The sequence below is a fragment of the Natator depressus genome, chromosome 6 (genome assembly GCF_965152275.1).
Source record: "Natator depressus isolate rNatDep1 chromosome 6, rNatDep2.hap1, whole genome shotgun sequence".
NCBI lineage: Eukaryota > Metazoa > Chordata > Testudines > Cheloniidae > Natator > Natator depressus.
Genome location: NC_134239.1, coordinates 128481338 through 128499836, shown reverse-complemented (window position 1 = coordinate 128499836; position 18499 = coordinate 128481338).

Sequence of the window (18499 nt, the reverse complement as noted above, 5' to 3'; positions counted from 1 at the left end):
TAAAGACTGAGAATGAGGATAAATTTCAGCACTCTGTGCTGGCTCACACTGACAGGTGGGGAGGGGGCTTTGTTCTATTTCCAATGCTAAGCACATTACCCAGTAACTGAGGTTGCTGCATGCTGAACACTTGATTAAATAACAGTCAGCCTGCCACGGTGGAGCATGTGGGAGCATCTCAAGGATAGATCTCTAGCGTACAGAAAGAACAGGGTTGCAATACTTAGAGTCAGCTGTTAAACCAAGCATGAACAGAAAATGAACTGAGGAACAAAGTGATGACTTGAATGGCCAAGTAAGAGACTCTTATTCCAAGAAATATGAAAAATCAAGACACAGAAAGGAAAACTGGCTTTATTTAGTCGCAGATAGGTCTGGGAGAATTCAGTGTTTATTTTTTTATAATTTCAGTGGATAATATCAATGTTTATTTTTAAACATTTTTAATTTTTTTTTTATCAATTTAAATGCCCACAGTTGTGGGAAACTGTGTGGGGATTAGAAAATTACTTAATCACAGTAGATGTTGAAATTCAAAAGTTAAAGCTTTATAAGCATTAAAACACAAATTGTCAATATCACGTCAAAACACAGAAAGTAAATAGCCTTACATCAAACTCTCATATGTTCTCAAGTAGCATTTTTCATCCTTTGCATATCTGTACATGTGGATTGTTATGGATAGAAATAGAGTTTTGTTGTTTGTGTGTCTACGGTGTGTTGAAGTTCACAGACATTTACCAATAAAACACTAACCCTTCCTAGCCTACTTATAATGTCTATGCAGGTGTGTGTATGTGAGTTTAGAGTTAGTGTCGATGTCATCAGAACCAGCTGCACCTAAAATCTACATTGAAAAATGAAAGTCCTTTCGGGAAGACGTGTGATCAAGGGACTCTACAATGGCAGATTTTTTTTCTCCTACGGGACAGTTCTCCATTTTAGGGAATATACATATAATGGAAATGATGGACCAAAATATTGGTAGCTATGATCCAGATCCTCAACTTTTGTAAACTTTTGTAGCTCCACTGAAGTAAACAAAAGGATGCTGGTTTTCACCAGCTGAAGATCTGGCCCAATGAGTTTAGGAACACACCCAGTTCCTACATGGGCAGGGTGTCCCCATGTGCAATGGAACCAGTGTGCTTCTGTGCAGTAGGGGGCTGGGTAGATGGGGGGTCCAGGTAGGTAGTGTTCAGCCCTGTGTGGCATGGAGTGCAACTAACATGGAGGCTTTCTGCACGGCAATGCACAGATGAGCGATGAAGGGAGGGGGAGTATGGTGGAGGTGGAGGGCGGGGACCACAATAGTCCTGCAGAACCTCTTTTAGTATTCCCCTAAGAGACAAAGTGGATGCAGTCATATATGTTTTTTATTGGATCAACTTCTGTTGGTGAGAGAGACACGTTTTCCGTGGGTTTTCGAGCTTACACAGAGCCCTTCTTCAGGTCTGGGAAACTTACTCATACTGTCAGATCTAAATGCAAGATGGAACAGATTGTTTAGCATAAGTAGTTAACACATATTTCAAGGGACCGTTGAAGGTGAAGTGGCCTGTTAACGTCTCTCCAGTCATAGGGAGGAAAGGGAGGGGGTGGGGAACAGCTGGGGAGAAGTTGTTAGTGCGTTATAGATTAAGCCATAAATCTGTAGTCTGTCTTCAGTGAATGCTTTTTAGTGTCTAGCCAAGTTATGAATTTAAGCTCCCAGACTCCTCTTTTGAAAGTGTTGGGCAGGTTTCCTTTGGGGCTGAGGTCTGATAGGTCTGACACAAAGTGATTGCTTGGTGAAAAGTGTTCATCCACGGGGGATACGGTGTTTTTGTCTTCTATCATTTTCCTTCGTGAGTTCTTTGGAGAGAGCAGTGATTGTCTGGTTTCACCTATATAGTTGCTCTTGGGGCATGTAGTGCATTGGATGAGGTACACCACATATTGTGATAGGCATGTGTAGGATCCAAGGATCTTGAAAAGTGTGTTGTAGGGGGTGCTGATCACTGTAGCAGTAAAGATATGTTGGCAAGTTTTGCATCTGTTGTTCTGGCAGGGACGGTGCCACTTTGAGTGGATATGTCCTGATCTGTAGGGATCTTGTTTCTGATGATGAGCTTAGAGAGGCTGGGGGCGGGGGTTGTTTGAAGGCTGGAAGAAGGAAAGATTTCTTTCAGGATAGGAGTCCCCATCAAGTATGGGTTATAGTTATGGGGGAGGGATAGCTTAGTGGTTTGAACATTGGCCTGCTAAACCCAGGGTTGTGAGTTCAGTCCTTGAGGGGGCCATTGAGGGATCTGGGGCAAAAATTGGGGATTGGTCCTGCTTTGAGCAGGGGGTTGGACTAGATGACCTCCTGAGGTCCCTTCCAACCCTGATATTCTATGATAGTTGTTTGATGATACCCCATATAGGTTCCAGTGTGAGTTGGGGGGAGGTGACAACTAGGGGTTTGTGGTCAGATGGGCTTTTCTTTCTGAGTTAAAGCAGGTTCTCTCAGGGTATTTGGGTGGCCCATTCTATGATATGATCTGGTGAAGAGTCTGTTTGGAGAAGGCGTTTTAACTGTGTAAAGGTATATATTCTGGACCTTCTCCTCAGAGCATATTCTGTGGTATCTAAATGCCTGGCTGTAGATAACAGGTTTCTTAGTGTGTTTGGGGTTGTTACTGGATCTGTAAAGGTAGGTGTGGGGATCCGTGGGTTTTCTGTATATAGTTGTCTGTAGGGTTCCATTGTTGAAGCTGATCAAGGTATCCAGGAAATTGAAGCTGGTGTGGGAGTGTTCCAGAGAGAGTTGTAATGGACTGATGGTTGTTGAAGCTGTGGTAGAAACCTATGAAGTTGGTCCAATAAAAGATATTATATCCCCTGACTTGTCTCTTGAATATCCTAGGACCCACACGGCTACAACAACACTGAATACAGTATTCTCTTCAGGCAGGGGCATGTTACTTGTACTTCAGAGAGGGCTAAAGTAGCCTGAGGAGAGATTTCCTTCCTTCCCTCCACCGTTGGGATACTCTGGGCCAAATTCTCTGCTGGTGTAAATGGACACAACTTCACTAACTGCGATTCACTAGCAGAGAGATTAGCCTCCAGTGCACAATCTGCTGGGTTCCTAGTTTTGGCTCTTAAAAAAGACAGATTTGCAAGTTAGTATGTGTATGGGGGTAGGGGAAGCTATAAAGAGTGTTAGTACTGTCATTCTTTTGGTACCAATTGTTTAATTATAGAATTGGTTATTTGTGCAGCTGTTTGAGACCTTGGCTAAATGCCACTTAAATAAATATAAAAGCCCTGTTAACTCAGTGGATATTCAGCCAGTTTTGCCATCTCATCTAATTAAGCAGGGAGTTTGAGATTTTGATGGGTCTCAAGGCAACCAGTAACAATGCAGCTAAGCCCAGGGATATTTGGCTCATTGTTTGACTGCAGATAACACAGTAGTTGAATTGTCTTTTTTTCTTCTTCTTTTTTATTTAAATGCTTTACATGTTTTCTAAAGTTGGCACGAGTCACCTGGGGATTCATTATTGGATACTATGCTGAGAATAGCAGGGCAATATAAAACATTTACCTAAAATCACACTGAGATGAATGGAGAAAGGTGGTTTGTTTGGTTTTTGGTCTATTCATCCATCATTATGATTAGTAGTAACCTGTAGGGAAATGTAAAAACAGCCATGAGGACCATGAACAAAAGATCTTCATTAAATATTGTGATTTATAGCACCTTGTGAAGCTCATATATAGTCATTTGTATATCATCATAATGAACATAATCTTTAGGGGATATTTTTACACCTATTTTTAAGCAAGGAGGTGCCTTATTTTATTTTTTAAAAATAGTTTGAAGGGAATAAAGCCCCATTAAGCCAGAAACACATAAATTTCTATGTATGATAACACAAACTGGTGGTTTGTGTGTAATTAGTTCTTTTCCTTGGTTTTTCTGTCTAGGTTTATTTTTGCTAGGGCTTGAGGAACAGTTTGCTGTGAGTGGAGTTGAGAGGCATGGAAATGCTTATGGGCAAACACAAGACTCAGGAAATGTTAGAATTATCAATAAAAACACAATAAAGGCAGAAGTGTTCAAGATATATTTCTATTCTGTATTTGGGGAAAAATAGATGTAATCTTATCATATGATGATGACATTCCTTACATTCTAGTAGTATCTCAGGACAATGTTAATCAGCTTCGAAAGTTTCAGTATTTTAAAATCAGGAGATCCAGAAAACTTGCATTGAAGAGTTTTTAAACGAGCTGGCTGGGAAGCTCACTGGACCATTAATGTTGATTTTCAATAAGTCTTGGAACACTGGCAAAGTTCCAGCAGACTGGAAGAAAGCTGGTGTGCCAATATTTAAAAAGGGTAAATGGGATGACCTGAATAATTATAGGCCTGTCAGGCTGACATCAGCTCCAGGCAAGATAATGGAGCAGCTGATATGGGACTTGATTAATAAAGAATTAAAGGAGGGTAATACAGTTAATGCCAATCCACAAGGGTTTGTTGAGAATAGATCCTGTCAAACTAATTTGATATCTTTTTTTTATGAGATTACAAGTTTGGTTGATAAAGATAATAGTGTTGATGTAGATTTCTGTAAGGCATTTGGCCTGGTATCACACAGCATTTAATTAAGAAACTAGAATGATATAAAATGTATATGGCAAACATTAAATTGATTAAAAGTTGGCTAACTGATAGGTCCTGAAATATAACTGGGGAATCATTATGCAGCAGGTGTGCTTCTAGTGTGGTCCTGCAGGAATCTGTGCTTGGCCCTGCTCTATTTAACATTTTCTATCAATGACCTGGAAGAAAACATAAAATCATCACTGATAAAGTTTTCAGATCACACAAACATTGGGGGAATGGTAAATAATAGAGAGGACAGGTCTGTGATGGGGTGGAATAGGCCCTGAGGCCCCCTGCTGGAAGCCTTATGGCCCTGCCACACCCCACCCCAGAAAAGGGCAGTAGAGAGGTCCTCCAAGCTGCCTAGAGTGTCTGTGTGGGAAGCAGCCAATCAGGGCCCAGCAGGCTAGTATAAGAAGAGCTTCAGGGCCAGAACAAGTTCAGTTCCTTGCTAGAGCTGGAGAAGTGTGTGGTTGGCTGAGAGAGCTGTAGGACCTTGGATGAGGCAGTGCTGCCAGAAGTTGGGGAGAAGGAGCTCTGAGCTGCTTGTAGGGACTACATCAGGACAAGGCCTTGAGGTAAGGGTGAAGATGGCCCAGGGCCATGGGGAAGTGGCCCAGGGAATTAGAGCAGCAGCATGACTTAGATAAAGAGACACAGTGACATCTGCTATCTAAGGGTTTCCCTGGGCTGGGACCTGGAATAGTGGGTGGGCCTGGGTTGTCCTCCCCCCCCCCCCACCCCAATATCCCATTAGTCACTGGGGGAAGTGGTCTGGGCATTGAGGCACCTGAGAAGGCAAAGACATTGTCTTCAGGAAAGGCACCCTAGAGCAGGGACCAACTGAGAGAGATGTTACAGAGGGCACTGATAGAGACCCCTTTTGGAGTTGTATCCTGAAAGGGGTTTGCTTTGCTTTATCTCACAGACAGACTGTGTCTGACTTGGCTGGAAGGTTGAGTCAGCGAAGACCCACCACAAACTGGGAGAGTACAGGCACGTGCACTCGGCCGGGGCACCTGCGAGAGGTGGGTGCAATCCTGTTACAAGGTCACTGGTGCAGAGCGATCTTGATAAGCCAGGTGCAAGAAAAGAATATGGATTTTAATATGGCTAACTGTAAATATATGCACATTGGAACAAAAAATGTAAGCCACACTTACAGGATGGGGAACTCTGTCCTGGGAAGCAGTGATTCTGAAAAAGACTTAGGGATGCTGGTGGATAATGAGGAGAATACTAGCTCCCAGTGTGATGCTGGGGCCAAAAGAACTAATACGATCTTGGGCTGCATAAACCAGGGAATCGTGAGTCGGTAGGTTATTTTCTTGCTGTATTTGGCACTCCAGCAGCCAGTGCTGGAATAGTGTGTCCAGCTCTGAGGTCCACCATTTGAGGAGGCTATTGAGAGGGCTCAGAGAAGAGCCATGAGAAAAAGAATTAGAAAACACACCTTAGTGACAATTCAAGGAGCTCGATCCCTTTAGCTTAACAAAGGGAAGGTTGGGGTGGGGGGCGGGGGGGTCAGTCTTTAAGTAGCTATATGGGAAACAACTATTAAAGAAGGATATAACATGATCCAGGGGCTGGAAATTGAAGCTATTCAAATTCATAGTAGAAATCAGGCTTAAATTTTTAACAGTGAGAGTAATTAACTATGGGAACAAATTGATGATGGATTCTCCATCAGTGACAATTTAAAAATCAAGATTGGATGTTTTGCTAAAGAATATACACTCAGAATTATTCTGGGGCAGTTCTCTGGCCTGTGCTATACAGGAGATCAGACTACATGGTAACAATGATCCCTTCTGGTCTTGGAATCTAAGACTGTCATGGTTCCTTCCCCACTCTGAACTCCAGGGCACAGATGTGGGGACCTGCATGAAAACCCCCTAAGCTTATTTTTACCAGCTTAGGTTAAACCATCCCAAGGTACAAACTATTTTCCTTTTTCCCTTGGACCATTTTGCTGCCACCACCAAGTGTCTAATAGATATATAACCAGGAAAGAGCCCGCTTGAAAACATCTCCCCCCCCCTGCCCCAAATCCTCCCCAAACCCTACACCCCCTTTCCTGGGGAAGGCTTGATTAAAAATCCTCATCAGTTTGCATAGGTGAACACAGACCCAAACCCTTTGATTTTTCATTGTTCTTAAGATCCATCATGTTCTTAGAAGAAGAATTTTAATAGAAGAAAAAGTAAAGGAATCACCTCTGTAAAATCAGGATGGTAAATACCTTACAAGGTAATCAGATTCAAAACATAGAGAATCCCTCTAGGCAAAACCTTAAGTTACAAAAAGACACAAACAGGAATATACGTTCCATTCAGCACAGCTTATTTTCTCAGCCATTTAAAGAAAACAGAATCTAACACATCTAGATTACTTACTAAGTTCTAAGACTCCATTCCTGTTCTGTCCCCGGCAAAAACATCACACAGACAGAGAGCCTTTGTTTCTGCCCCCTCCAGCTTTTGAAAGTATCTTGTCTCTGCATTGGTCATTTTGGTCAGGTGTCAGCGAGGTTATCCTAGCTTCTTAACCCTTTACAGGTGAAAGGGTTTTTCCTCTGGCCAGGAGGGATTTTAAAGGTGTTTACCCTTCCCTTGATATTTATGACAAAGATCAAGCCACATTTGATTCCCAGCTTGCATCCTTTTCTCCTTCTTTATTGTTTTGATGGCTGGTGGTATAGCCAAAGGCCTTGATCTTGAAAACACTGAAGCACATGAGTAACTTTTGTGCATGTGAATAGTCTCATAAAACTCAATGGGAGTCTTCACAAGCTTATGAGGAGTCTGGTGGCACCTTAAAGACTAACCGATTTATTTGGGCATAAGCTTTTGTGGGTTAAAAAAAACCACTTCAGATGGATGGAGTGAAAATTAGATACAGGCATAAATATACTGGCACATGAAGAGAAGGGAGTCACCTTACAAGTGGAGAACCAGTGCTGACAGGGCCAAATCAGTCAGGGTGGATGTGGGCCACTGCCAGTAACTGAGGAGGAGGTGTCAATACCAAGAGAGGGAAAATGGCTTTTGTAGTGAGCCAGCCACTCCCAGTCCCTCTTCAAGCCCAAATTAATGGTGGTAAGTCTGCAAATGAATTGTAGCTCTGCAGTTTCTCTTTGAAGTCTGTTTTTGAAGGCTTTTTTGTTGTTGAAGGATGGCTACTTTTAAATCTGTTGTTGAATGTCCAGGGACATTGAAGTGTTCTCCTACTGGCCAAACCAGACAGTCTCTACGTAAAAGAATAAATAGACACAAATCAGACATCAGGAATGGTAACATACATAAGTCAGATTTAAAAGTAGCCATCCTTCAACAAAAATACAGACTAACATGGCTACTCCACTGATACTTGGCTTCACAATCTTAGGTGCTTCATTGATTTTTAAGGTGAGAAGGAATGGCTCTGATCATCTAATCAGACCTCCTGCATAACCCAGGCCATAGAATTTCAGCAAGCAAGTCCTGCAGTGGTGGGAATTACAAATATGTGCACATGCCATGATGAGCAGTAATCTCCTATTAAATCAGACATAAAATTTACAGAAATGAAATCTCTGGGGTAAGGGGGAAAGAGAACAAAAGTGTACAACTTGTTTACATTTTTATTTTCTGACTTTTCCTGTAGTGCAGTCTTGAGGATTGTAATTGTGGGTGTTTGATTTATTTTTATAAACCACTTGCAATAAAGAATTAACACAATTTGCAAAGCATAAAACATAATAAATTTCATATCATAATTGAATTCCAGTTGTAAATTCTGTTATGATTTTATTTAATTTGGAAGTTTTGTTGTTCAGAGAAGTTTCATATAACTAATAAAGTTACCAAATACCAAACCCAGCCTTTGAGTGGGTTAAAATGCATTAAATACAGTACAGGCAGTTTACGACGTTCAACTTATGACGAACTACACTTATGATGTTTCTGAATTGACACCCTGATGTGACTTATGACTATTGGTTTCGACTTTACGATGCTTCATCCTGCAATGGAGTAGATTGAGATTCCAAGTTACAACGTTTTGACTTACAATGCAATTTTCAGGAACCAATTGTGTCGTAAGTTCCATAACCAGAAGAAAGCTGTGCCAAACCTGGGGGCTTTTGTTTACAGTGTAGATGGAAAGGAACTGGATGTTCTAATTTATGGGAAATTCTGCCATTTTGAATAATTTTCCATCTCAAAACAAAACATTTGTTTTTTAAATTTCCCATGAAACAAAATTATTTTGGGTCATTGAAACATTTTGTTTCAATAAAATTTAAATGTTTCATTCTGATTTTCACTTTTTAAAATTTTAATTAGCTATATATCTAAAACAGAAAATCAAGAGGTTGAAACAGAATGTTTCATTTCAAACTTTCCAAAAAGGTTGTAAAAGATTACTCCATTCTTTTTCAAATTAAAGTTTATGAAGATCTGCACTGTTCCATGAAACACTGGCTTTTGACAAATCGGCTCTTTCTGACAGAAAAATGTTTTGTCTGAAAATATATACGACCAAGTCTAGTTTACAGGGGTTTGAGCAAACTTTTTTCTCGTCCTCTCTTCAGGTGAGTTGGCAGACTATGAGTTAGTGGTTTGACTGAACTCATGGTGGACTTGAACTACAATGCTGGAACTGAACGCCCTGGATCGCTGGTCTCCCTGGATCTCTCGGATCCAGATTTGGTGAGTGAAGCCTATTTTTATAATGGATCAGATCAACCCTTCAGAGCTGAATATCTGGACTGAAGAGGTTTGAGATTTGCATCTCATCCCCCAAATCTAGATTGGCCTGAAACTCAACACAAACCTTATTTGAAACCACCATTTTTGGTCCAAAAGTTGCAGAACTGAGCTTTTCCTAGTTTCCAATCAAAACCATAAAATTGGCTCCATTTGATTTGGATTCCAGCTTTGTTTAAGGTCTCTAAAAATACATAAATGGAACTGAATTTCTCCTGGTTTGGGGTTCTGATGCCAAAGTTAACACAACTAAACAGGCTGTGATTGCGCAGTGTTGTGCTCCTTCCACTTCCCTCAAAGGATGGCATTGAAGGCATTTGACACCTCTTGCGAGATGCTCTGCTCAGCACCTTGCAGGATTGAACCCATAGTGACTTCACATCAGCATCTTACCATTGAGGCATTGTAAATAGTTACAAAGAAACCCAATGCTCTTAGGGAGAAAGATGTTTTTCACTTAGAAAAGATGGGATTTTGCAAATAAGCTATTTTAATTGGTTTGAGATATTTTTGTTTGTGGAAAGTAAAGATTCCAGGATTATTTCTTTGCTATTTACATGGAGCGGGGCGAGGGGATGGAAATCTGCATTCACAAAGTGGGTGGTTACAAGGAGGGAGGACTTGTCAACAAGAGCATTGCTTCGGGGAATGAAAGGAAGGAAGTGGGAAAAAGGTGTAACTAAAATGTGACCTGGCTGGAGGACTGAGGCACAAGGAGAAACCACTGCAGGGCTGGGGCAACCATCAGCTGAGGGTGCAAGAGAGGAAAGAGCCTGCTACCCCAAGCCCAGCTGTGAGGGGAGCACTCCAGCAGGAAGTCAACCCTTCTACACCTCCATTTCCTACTGTTGTCCTACCATGAGCTGTAGTGGGAATCACAGTCACTGGTTGGAGGTTCTCAAAAGGGTTGGAAGTATATCTGAACTAAATAGAACCTCTTTGTTCTGGTAAATATCATTAGAGCACTTTTTCTTGAGATTTTTCTACTTGTTTTAGGTGGTGGGGCTGGAAACAGCATGAAAAAGGTTGTTATGTGGCATTTTAGTTTTCCCATCCTCAGAATGAGCATAAAATGCTTAAACATTTTCAGCCACCTGGAAAAGGATTAATTTTGGTTTCAGTTCCAGTTTGAGGCAAAGGCTTAGGCTTACTTCACCTCAACCAGCTCATTTATCTGTAGTGACTCTGGGCCACATTCTGGTCTCAGTGGCTCTCAGTGCTACTAAAGTCCAAGGAGAATGTGGAGAAGTTGCTATAATGGTACTTATGTGGAATTGGAATAAATCTACCATGCAGCTTATGGTAGCTGGACTGGTAACTGCAGTGATATGATAGTGTCACAGAACTACCTGCACTGCTAATTGTGAGGGATGCTATAAGTCTAGTATAAAAAGGCAAGCCCCCTATTTAAAATCTAGAGACCAAGTTCTCTTCTGGCTTGACGTTTAAATCCGAGCAGAACTTGAATCTAGGTTTTTGCTAAAAAAGCTGATCCAAACTGATATTGCTGAACATAAAAACCCAGGTAGGTATCCAAAACCTAGGTGGTTGGTGGTGGGGAGTAGGGGGGACAAGCTGAATCTGAAGCAGAGATAGCAAAACGATTAGGGTGCACTTCCATAGCTTAGATGAAACCCAGCAAAACCAAGGAAACGAAACGTAAAGAATATGCAATATTGCCCCTCACACTGTCAGTCAAGGGTATAGTATGATTCTCCCATAACTGTGGTATTGATGTGGTTTTCATTTTTAATGTTCTGGAGGGCTCAAGGGAGAGGTAACTTGGGGACTCCTGGCTGGACTTCTATCTGAGCTGTGCATACAGCTACACCTGAAAAGCCATCACTAGGCATGAAATCTGGGGGTGGAAATGGGATCTGCCTTCCCACCGCCTGTACAGAGAGGCTCTCTTCCAAGGGAGGAATTATGGAATGGCCCCTACATAGTGGATATGTGCCACGTCTCTTGGCATGTACACACCCTGACCCATCCCTATGTACCATATCTCCTGTAGAATACTCCCACCGTTGGCAAGCATGACCTATCTGAGGAGCCTTTCATGGGAGACTGATAAATTTTGGACGTGCATCAAATCTGTTTCTTCAGCCCTCATGTGGGCAGTGTTGGCATGGAACTGACTAAATGAATTTAATGCCCAGATCTAGAATTTGCACCTGTCTATGTAATGAACAATGTGAGACCTTGCACTCTGATTCACAAACGGGTTTGATGTACGTCTGAGTCCTGAGCTTTCACTGTTCCATTAAATTGAATTAAAATCTTGTAAAGCAGATAAACCCTTTTTGTTTTGGGGCATCGCTGGGGTGAGGTAGAAATGTCTAAGGTTGGGAAGGTTCTTCCATTACTGAACACCGTACTTAGTATTTTGTACATTTTTATGCAATGTCTGGTGCTGGCTGCTGCTGGAAAGAGCACCCTTCACTGAAGAGACCAATGGACTGACCCCATATGGCATTTTCTATTAAGTCTGTCTAAGCGTGCAGTGTTTGTGAAGGCTGGTGGTTAGTTCAGAATAAAGTTGATCAACTGGTCAGCTTTTAGTATTTTATGCAAATTGATTGACAGAATGGAGCTAGCCATCTGGCTGAATGCTGCTGACATCCATCACCTGCAGATTGCTGTTGCACTCAAAACTCAGCTCTCAGACAGCTTCCTCTCATCCTTCCAACTGAGATCTGCCTGTGGACATTCTCAAGTGGTCTTTGAGTCTCAGACTGAACCAAGGCAATGCATCAGCAGCCCTGGGAAAGTCGGATCATTTATCATTACGTCTTCTCATGATGTTGCATTAATTAGTTCTAGTCTGCGGGTGCAGTGGGGTGAAGTGAAAGACTTTTATCAGTGATAATTGGCATGGTTTACCAGTAACTTAAAACTGAAGGAAGGGCAGGAGTAATTAATTATCAGACTTTCTTATAGAGTCCTTTCCCTGTTAAATGGAAAATGCTAATGGAAACTTAAGAATGTTTACTTTCACACTAATGCTTAAGAGTAACTTATCCACCGTGGGGCCTATAATCATTATTGCAAGTTATTCAGAAGTGCTATGACAAAAAAACCCCAATCATCATAAAGGATGCAAAAACACTCCATGAAGCATACTGTGCTCGTTTGGAGGAATATAGCATAACTTGCTGATGCTGGAAGTGTGGCACTGTATATGTTTTTGATGGAGAAGTTTTAGTGATGCAAGACTGCAGAGAATTACTATTCATATATTTGTATTACTGTACAGCCTGGAGGCTGCAGCTGACGTCAGGGCCACCTTTTGTTCTAGGCACTTTACAAGCACATAGTTCACAATCTAAATAGAGAAATATAGGCAAAATAAGGAATATAATTCCCACATTACAGAGCCACAGAGAGATTAAATAACTTTCCTGAGGTCACAACACAGTAAAGAGCACTACACACAGTGGGCTTGCCCCTGACACATGTTTGTGCTGCTGTGAGCGTAGAGGAGTGTACCTTATGAGAGCAGTGAGCTGGTAGTAATGTAAGCATTTGCTACCGCCCTCTGATGTTAAATCTTTGCTTAGAGGTGCAAGGAGCCTGCTGGGTTTTTTGGGGGTGGGGTCTATCATCCAGTCTGCAGGGCAGCAAAGCGGGAATTAGTGAATTTGTGTGTTTGCGCTCCATCTCAAATGAATGGTGAACAAAGTCTTGCACCGCTGGCTCACTGAGCACGCTCATTCATGGTAGGGGGACAGCGACAGGCCCTAGACCGATCATCTGTGTTTTTATTTCACTATACTTTAAATATCCCATCTATACTCCTGGGTACATTTAAAGGAAAAAGCCATGCAATGTCAAAAGCTAAAGCCATCCCTAATCCACCCATACTGAGGGCTCCCTCCTGTGAAGTCTTCAGCACCTCCTGCACGATAAGGGGGCACATGTAAAATTCACCTTGAGGAAACATGTCCCACCAAAAGACTAGATTTATCCATAGACTCTCAGAGCCCTTTTGTGTAATTCAGCAATTTTAAAGTCCAGAAAGGACCCCTCTGACCTCCTGCATAACGTAGGCCATAGAATTTCACTCTGATAACCACTGTTCTTTCCTCCTACACAGTGCCAAGCCCAGTAGCTTATAGCTGATCCAGACAATATCTTTTCAAGTGAGATGGGGCCCTTTCTAAAGTTTTCAAGGGATGGAGAATCAAACAAATCCAATAAGTTGTTCTAGTGGCTAACTGCCTTCATTGTTAAGAATATATCTCTTGTTTCTGCTTTGAATTTTTCTAACTTCCACTTCCAGCCACTGAATATTGTTATGCCTTTGTTTACTGAATGAAAGAGCTCGCTAAGGTCAGATATGTTTTCTGTTCCAACAAAAGTATGGTCCAGGACTACAGCTTCTTAACTTTCTTTTTGATTAAACTAAATAGATCAAGCTCCTTGAGTCGCTCACTATAAGGCTGGTTTCCAGACCTCTAATCATTCTTCTAGCTCTTTTCTGAACCTTTCCAGTCTTCAGCATCTTTTTGCACACAGCATCCAGTAACGGTCTTACTAATCCCTCTATAGACACAATACCACCTCCTGACCCTTGCTCGTTATTGCCTTGTGCAGACATCTAAGGACTAAATTAGATCACCTTTCTCCATGTGCAGTTCAACCCTCTCTAGCGCGGTAGGTTTCAAAATTTGATTCCCCTTGAATGTTACTGGACTGCAGGGGTGGGGCGGTGGCGGAAAATAGCAGAAAGGGACCGGGGTAAAAAATGAACTAAGAAAAGCTGGGGAAAAGGGGAGAGTAATTCTAATTTGGTGGGGGGGGGATACAGTATATTGAATATAGTATAATAAAGGGGACTTGTTTAGTCACCCTACCCCAAGTAGAATACACAGCCCTGGCACCCAGGCTCCCTATAGGAGGCATGGGGGTGTTGGGCGCTGAGGAATTGAATTAATCAAAGCCAGCACAATGAGTGGGGATCTGCTTAAGCTAGTCAGTAGGAAATTCTGAGGAGAGGGGTGAGGTCTAAACCCCATCTCTCCAAGGGAGTTTCATACCTAAAGGGAGGCACCTCTTTTTGGTATTCATAGCCGTGAATCCTCTCCTGAAGTCAGGCACATGGGATGAAGTGGGAATTTTTTAAAAATATTTTTATCAAGTCTATGTGTGCCTCAGTTTCCTGTATACTTTTCATGGCTACCCTGTATGTGGGGGTGGAAGGGCGGGCTGAGAGACATAGGGGTGTGTGCATGCTAGCTGAGTGGACTGAACCGGTCATTTTAAAAAGGAGCGGTCAAGGATTTTCCATATCAGTGGAAAATCCAAGAAGACAATGGAAAGCCCAGCCACCAAGACACTGCTACCTAGTGTCATCAGTTGTTGTCTGCATGTGTGTTCTTGTTTTGTGCTGTCCGAGCTCTGTGCAGATTGCTGACACATCAGACCTTGATGGAAAAGCCCCAAAAGACCACACACTCAGTTCTGTAGCGAAGGCACTTGGCCAGGTTTATTGTCAACAAAGCGCGTAATAGCACCCGGCAGACTCTATGGGGATACTAAGACATGTATGCCCATTACAGTGGACTCAACTCAGTGAATGGTGGGACTTTCCATTGCCTCCGTGGCCAGATAAAGACACACGCCCTGTTTTATACACTGATACAAAGAAGTTCTGTATTGCCCCTCTGATGTGTTTAGTTACCACCCTCTACCTTGTACCTGTTGGTTCAATCAAAACATCTCTATCCTTCACTCTGTCATCCTGACCTTATCTTTAAGAGGGAACAGTGTGTCCTTGTGTTATCTTAGAATATCAGGGTTGGAAGGGACCTCAGGAGGTCATCTAGTCCAACTCCCTGCTCAAAGCAGGACCAATCCCCAGCTAAAGCATCCCAGCCAGGGCTTTGTCAAGCCTGACCTTAAAAATATCTAAGGAAGGAGATTCCACCACCTCCCTAGGTAACGCATTCCAGTGTTTCACCACCCTCCTAGTGAAAAAGTTTTTCCTAATATCCAACCTAAACCTCCCCCACTGCAACTTGAGACTGTTACTCCTTGTTCTGTCATCAGCTACCACTGAGAACAGTCTAGATCCATCCTCTTTGGAACCCCCTTTCAGGTAGTTGAAAGCAGCTATCAAATCCCCCCTCACCCTTCTCTTCCGCAGACTAAACAATCCCAGTTCCCTCAGCCTCTCCTCATAAGTCATGTGATTCAGCCCCTAATCATTTTTGTTGCCCTCCGCTGGAATTTTTCCACATCCTTCTTGTAGTGTGGGGCCCAAAACTGGACACAGTACTCCAGATGAGGCCTCACCAATGTGAATAGAGGGGAACAATCACGTCCCTTGATCTGCTGGGAGTGTGTTTACACCATAATCCTGTATCCAGGTTTTCTGGTCCTACACTTCTGGAATGTGTTTATGTGAATACTTGGTGCCTAGGAATACTTGTGTTTTTGCTACTCCAGCCCTGTCCTTGCCAAGTTCATGCATAACAGTGAACCTGCAAGCAGGCCTCTGCTTTGTAACAGGACAGAGCCTGACCTGGCCTGACTTTCTTGCTAACTCTGCTTTATATTAGCAGGGCTTACTTTAGTTCAGACCTTCGGCCTCTTATACCAGGCTTCATGTCTCAGGCGCTCTCTTTCTAATACACCTACCGACCAATGACTCAGAGGGAGGACGACTTTCTTGGCTCTCACCAGGGAAGCTGAGCAGAGACCCCAGCTTGAGAACAAACAACATGAAAGGCTCTGAGGTGGGGGAATAAAGAGCTCACTTCTGGAAGAAGCTTGGAGCTTTCTCACCTGACTAAGGAAGGAAGTTGGAGAGAGACAGACTGAAAACGAAGCTCATTACAGCTTAGCTGGTGTATTGCTGTAGGCTGACCAGATTGCCTGTGCTTTCACTTTCTCTTCTCTCTGCTAACCTACGGGCTTCCAGGGCTCTGTTCTAGTTAACTAAAACTCTGCTGCTTTGAAAATAGGTGAGGTGCACAAGTCTCTACCCAGAGTCTCTCTTGGTTGCACTTGCTGAGCAAAGCTCATGGTGTGAAGCAGAAGGGCTGGAGCCCAGTAGCTCATTCTAGGTAGGGGTGAGGCTGAGGGAGGAGTGAGCGAGACCCCTCCCCCCAGTGGTTTTTCACAGTAGGGAGCTTCCTCCAAGAAACTTTAAAAATGGGTGTAGCAGAGATGCTGTGAATCTGCGACAGTACTTATGGCAGGTCAGCCCTTTCTTGATCTCTAGATTTACATGTAAAATGTAGGAGTTAAAGCATTTATCCAGGACCCAGTTTCAACTCCCTACTCTGCCTGAGGTGGGAAAGGAACTTGAGCCCAGTTCTTCCATCCCCCAGCTGAGTGCCCTAACCACCCAGCTATTGGGTAGAGCTGTCTGGTGCACCTGGGGAAGCTGTCCCCCCTTGTATGAAATACTGAGATAGTCATAGAACCTGGGTTGCCCGGACGAGTGCCCTGTCCACTGGGCTATACAGTCTTCTCACTGGCTCAGTGACTATTTCAGTATTTTATGCAAAGTCGAACAGCTTCAACAGGAGAGAGTCCTGTTATAAATATAAAGGGAAGGGTAACCACCTTTCTGTATACAGAACTATAAACTCCCTCCTGGCCAGAGGCAAAACCCTTTCACCTGTAAAGGGTTAAGAAGCTAGGATAACCTCGCTGGCACCTGACCAAAATGACCAATGAGGAGACAAGATACTTTCAAAGCTGGAGGGGGGCAGAAACAAAGGTTCTGTCTGTGTGATGCTTTTGCCGGGAACAGATCAGGATTGCAGGTCAGAACTCCTTAAGTTAGTAAGTATTCTCGCTAGAAATGCGTTAGATTTCCTTTTGTTTAATGGCTGGTAAAATAGCTGTGCTGAATGGAATGTATATTCCTGGTTGTTTTATTTTTTTTGTCTCTTTGTAACTTAAGGTTTTGCCTAGAGGGATTCTCTATGATTTGAATCTGATTACCCTGTAAGGTATTTACCATCCTTATTTTACAGAGGTGATGCTTTTATCTTTTCTTTAATTAAAATTCTTCTTTTAAGAACCTGATTGCTTTTTCATTGTTCTTAAGATCCAAGGATTTGGGTCTATGTTCACCTATGCAAATTGGTGAGGATTTTTTTCAAGCCTTCCCCAGGAAACGGGGTGTAAGGCTTGGGGGGATATTTTGGGGGAAGACGTCTCCAAGTGGGCTATTTCCCTGTTCTTTGTTTAACATGCTTGGTGGTGGCAGTATAGGGTTCAAGGACAAGGCAAAGTTTGTACCTTGAGGAAGTTTTTAACCTAAGTTGGTCAGAATAAGCTTAGGGGGGGTCTTTCATGCAGGTCCCCACATCTGTACCCTAGAGTTCAGAGTGGGGAAGGAACCTTGACAAGTCCCATGCTGGGACACCCGATAGCACAGTGCTTAGTCTGCTCTCCTGGGAGATAGCAAACATGGGTAAAAATCCCTACTCTGCCCTGGGGAGAATGGGGATGAGAACCGGGGTCTCCTGTGTCTTGGGTGAGTGCTCGAACCACTGGGTTATAGGGTATAAATAATGATGAGTTCTCCTCCTCCAGTGGCTGTGTTTTGTGCAGGGCCTGACCCAATAGGCATGCTCTGACAACTCATGCTGGATTGGGCCCAAGGGTGAGACAGATGGGAGGTGGTGGAGTCTCAAAGGGAACTTGCCAGGGCTTGTGTGTGAGCAAGGAGCTGGGAGCTGGCCCTGGAGAGCCTTTCCACAGGCCACTAGTGGAGACTGAGGTGCCTAAGGAAACTTAGACACTTTCAGGGGTGGGTGGCAGCTGAGCAGGGGTTATGAGGAGCTAATGTTGGATGTAGGCATCTAAAGGCTTTTAAAAAGAACCTGACTGAAAACCCCAAATGCACTGCATACTTTTGACTCCCGCAAGCGACCTGAGTTGAGGAGAAATCCATGAGCAGATTCCTAGACTTGTCAATAAAACCTATTGGTTTCTCCCTCAGAGTGGATCCTGAATCTTTGTGCCCAACATATATACACTTGCTTCTATATGGCCCCTTTTGTTTCATCTTTGCTCAGTTGAGTCGGTTACCCTCTTCCAAGAACTGCAGAAATGCTCACACCAATAGCATGGTCCGGACTCGGGA